This window comes from Chiloscyllium punctatum, chromosome 17, assembly GCF_047496795.1.
Source record: "Chiloscyllium punctatum isolate Juve2018m chromosome 17, sChiPun1.3, whole genome shotgun sequence".
NCBI classification, from domain to species: domain Eukaryota; kingdom Metazoa; phylum Chordata; class Chondrichthyes; order Orectolobiformes; family Hemiscylliidae; genus Chiloscyllium; species Chiloscyllium punctatum.
The window spans coordinates 71,206,447-71,211,150 of record NC_092755.1 but is presented as its reverse complement, the minus strand read 5'-3'; the positions used below and the strand labels follow the sequence as shown (position 1 = coordinate 71,211,150).

Here is a 4,704-nt window from a genome sequence, read left to right as displayed (position 1 = left end):
TCCCCAAATACAACTTTGACCTATCCTGGTGATCCATAAAATCAATTTTATTTTAAAAAAAAATTGAAGTGAGCTAATCTCATATCTGTCCTCCTAAAGCTTTAACAAATTAAAATGCAGGATTCAAAGCTGTTTTGAAGGTGTTGTTTTCAAGATAAAAAGATGATCAATTGAACCCAGTTCTGTGAAACTGTAATTCGATTGTGCATTGTGGTTTCATTGTAAAGTACAGGAAACTAACTGTGAAAGTTTCACAATTCACCAGTGACATTGAGTAATCAGCCTGCAGATATTGGTGCTTTGAGTGCAACTTGAATATATATGTGCAGTACAGATAGAAAGAATTGAAGAATGTTTCCATTTTAAGATTGGTTTCAGATCAAAAGGTAAGCATTCTGTGCTTGCGATTACTTTGCCTTTATTAATATTAATAATCTTCATGCCTTTGCTCAGTCTACAGGGTGACTGCTCATTAAGTTTATCTAATTAAACTTATGATCCCTAAGAGAAGCCTGAGTTAAATAACATTGTCTCGGTGTTCTACATCCATAGTTTACTTTCAAATTATTGATTGTACATTAGTTGTTCCTGAAGTACTGAGAATAGGAGTTTCTACATTATACAACTGAAAAGGTAACCCTTCTTTGAATCTTCAAAGTTAAAAGTCACACAACACCAGGTTATAGTCCAACAGGTTGAATTGGAAGCACACTAGCTTTCATCACCTGACGAAGGAGCGTCGCTCCGAAAGCTAGTGTGCTTCCAATTAAACCTGTTGGACTATAACCTGGTGTTGTGTGATTTTTAACTTTGTACACCCCAGTCCAACACCGGCATCTCCAAATCTTGAATCTTCAAGGCCTTGTTCGAGTTGTGCATTATTTATACAAATAATGGAATTCACTTGCTTAAGTGTTTTGGTAATTTTCGTCAATTTTCGGTGAAGAATACACTCTGACTCCTGATTACTTGCTTAGAATACAAACAGTTTACCTACACTGAACAATTGTTCTTAGAACCACAATGCTTTTTTAGTAAAGAAATAAAAGGAAAGGTCAATGAAGTTGTTGAGTTTATTAGGCATAACATTTACCTGCTAGGCATCTTTGTTTGGTCTTAAGGTGCCACTTTGTCTCTGAAATAGGTTGCGACTGTGTGAACAATTCTGGTGGCAGCCATAGCAACAGGAGAAGGCCAATCAGCCCCCCGAACCTGTTCCACCAGCCACACCAGAAGTTATTTTGGTGAGCATGCTACTGTGCATGGATTGATACTAGCACTGCTACTCAGGAGCTTGATGTTCTTACGAATGCCCTCTCTTAAGCTCGGACAGCTGAATGGAAATAAGTTGCCCCTTAGGTCCCCTTTAAATCTTTTCCCTCTCACCCTAAACCTATGCCCTAACTAGTTCTTGTCTCCCCCAATGCAGCGAAAAGACCTTGTCTACCTTCCCTATCAATGCCCCTTGTGATTTTATAAACCTTTACAAGGTCACCCCTAAGCATCCAACTCTACAGGGAAAACAATCTCAGCCTATTCAGCCTCTCCTTATAGATAAAACCTTCAAACCTTGCAATATCCTTGTAAATCTTTTTTGAACTCTTTCAAATTTCACAATATCCTCCTTATGTTAGAGAGACCAGAATTGCACACAATATTCCAGAAGTAGCCTAACCAATGTCCTGTACAGGCACAACATGACCTCCCAACTCCTATTTCTGGATCAGAGTGGTGCTGGAAAATCACAGCAGTTCAGGCAGCATCCGAGGAGCAGGAAAATTGATGTTTCGGGCAAAAGCCCTTCATCAGGAATACAACTCCTATGCTCAGTAGTCTTGACCGATAAAGGAAAGCATACCAAATGCCTTCTAGTGTTCAAGCTTGTTCCCAATTGGAGCACTTTACTCTATCTGTTCTGTCTAGAAACCCATGATTCTGAAAGCCTCCTCAAATCTCTCTTCTCTGAAAAGAACAAGGCCAGATTTTTCTCTCATGCCTGCCATCAGTTTTGTCGATCCTTTTTAAATCCTTTCTAAAGCTTTCCCAGAGAGGAAGAAAATGAGGAGATGCGCTCCCAACAAAGTGTACTGTCTGATTTCATGGTCATAGACTTGTAAAAGGTGGCTGATAAAAGCCACACAGTCAACGTTTTAGCAAAGTTGAGTCCATTGGATTAAACAAGAGTTGGCAGTGGACCAACTCATTTGACGTATATAGTCTACTTGACCTTGCATATGGATGACATAATTCCAAAGCTTTCAAATGAGTCAAAGCTAGGGATTGCAGTGAGATAAGATAAAATCCCAATTGTGTTACCAGACCATGGGGCTGCTCCCTCAGTCGAGATGACTATCTGAGAGTCACCATGCATAAGATAAGGAGAAGGAGAGTCCTTCATGGTAACCTCAGCCACTTTGAACTATGCTGCTGGTATCACTCTGTATTACAAATCAGCCGTCTAGGCAATTGAGCTAACTGATGAGGAGGATCATAGTAGGACTCAAGGGCAGAAGCAGAGTGGTGACTTGGGCATGCAATATTGGCAGAGGGTGTGCAATGCAAGTGAAAAGTGAAGTGAGGCATTTTGGAAAAAAAAGGATTGGGAATGTAACTGGTGTAATTTTAGCAAGGGAGCAGGGACAGAGACCTGGTGATCTTCTACTTGACTTCCTGCCCGAAGGTAAGTCTGACCCAGGGCATCATGACCTCAACCACGGGTAAAGCAAGAAGGAAGGTCCTCAAAGAAAACAAAAATAAAAGCCTCAAAGAAAAATCTTTATAAATCCTTTAGAGGAATAGAGCATAAATGCAAGGACATCATGCTAAACCGTTACACAACACTGGTTAGAGCTCACTTTGAATATTGCATCTAATTGTGAGCACCACACTTTCGAAAAAAAATCAAAGTTTTGGACAGAATATGAAGGAGATTTACTAGAATGGCACTGGGATGAGAGATCTCAGTTATGTATAGAGACAGATGCAACTGGAATTGTTCTTAGACTAGAGAAGATTAAGTGAAGATTTAATAGAGTTCTTCAGAATTTTCAAGTCTATACATACAGCAATTGTATTCTTACACAAAAAAGCAACAGCAACAATCCCTTTATGTATCTTAGTGTCAAACTTTGTTATATAATGCTTCTGGGAAGCAGCTTATGTTCAAGGCATGATACAAAGCCTATGCTGATCCAAATCCACTGTCTAAACCTATCACCCAATTCTTAAGGATCTGTATCCCTCTGATCCCCACCTACTCATGCACCAGGCAACATCCTTGTAAACCTTCTCTGCACCCTCTCCAAAGCATCCATATCCTTTTGGCAATGTGGTGACCAGAACTGTACACAGTATTCTAAATGTGGCCGAACTAAAGTCTTGTACAATTTTAACAAGACCTGCCAGCTCTTATACTCAATACACCGTCTGATGAAGACATGCATACCGTATGCCTTTTGGACCACTCATCCACCTGTGCAGCCACCTTCAGGATACAATGAACCTGAACTCCCAAATCTCTCTGCTCTCAACTTTTCCATAGGCTTTTCTGTTTACAGTATAGTTTGCTATCGAATTAAACCTCCCAAAATGCATCACCTCACACTTGCCTGGATTGAACTCCATCTGCCACCTCTCTGCCTAACTCTCCAGTCTATCTATATTTTCCTCTATTCTTTGACAATCCCCTGTGCTTTCTGCTACTCCATCAATCTTCGTGTCATCTGCAAATTTACTGATCAGACCAACAATGCCCTCTTCCAGATCATTTATGTAAATCACAAACAACAGTGGCCCCTAAATATAATTAGTTGTTCTTTTACAATAAAGCAACAATGATTATGCCCATTAGACCATCAATTTGATGTTAGGAACTGTTCAGTTAATCATTTATTCGTTGAGGACTGGAAGGAAATGTTATTGATCACAAGCTGTGAGAATGGGAAGCAATGCTAATAAAATGAACATACAAACACAAACATATGAGTAAGAGTCAAGAGCAGGTCACTTGACTCTTCAAGCCTGTTCTACTATTCACTAAGGTCATGGTTAATCGGATTTTAATTCCACATTCCTGATAATCTTGCATCTCCTCAGTAACCAAGAGTCTATCAATTGGTGCCTTCAAAATATTTAAAGATTCTGCATTCACTGCCTTTGGAAGAAAGAAATTCCAAAGACTCACAACCTTTGGAGATAAAAAAAAGTTTCTCGTATTTGTTTTAAATGACCACTGTCTTACATTTAAACTCTGACCCCTATTTCTAGATTCTCCCACAAGAGGAAACATTGTTTCAACATCCAACTGGTCAAGGAGAAAGTGAGGTCTGCAGATGCTGGAGATCAGAGTCAAAGAATGTGCTGCTGGAAAAGCACAGCTGGTCAGGCAGCATCCGAGGAGCAGGAGAATCGACGTTTTGAGCATAAGTTCTTCATCAGGAATAAGGGGGTGGCCCAAGGGGGCTGAGAGATAAGTGGGAGGGAATGGGGCTGGGTGAAGGTAACTTGGAAGGGGATAGGTAGGTGAAGGTGTGGGATGATGGCGATAGGTTGGAGTGGAGGGTGGAGCGGATGGGGGCAGATAGGCCAAATCAATATGTTTCAATTAAGTCACCTCTGACTCTTCGAAACACCAGGAGATGCAGGTCTACCCTGTATAGCCTTTCCTGATAAAGCAGTTGCTCAATTTAGGTATTAGTCTAAGTA

At 40.4% G+C, this 4,704-nt stretch overlaps 1 long non-coding RNA gene across 1 annotated transcript; it reads left to right on the top strand.

The window, feature by feature from the left end:
• Positions 1-293: 293 nt before the first annotated feature.
• On the top strand, positions 294-4,430 carry LOC140487700 (uncharacterized). The gene is made up of 3 exons (XR_011962871.1): positions 294-386; positions 1,145-1,244; positions 4,267-4,430. It is a non-coding gene; the product is annotated as an uncharacterized lncRNA (long non-coding RNA).
• Positions 4,431-4,704: the final 274 nt, after the last annotated feature.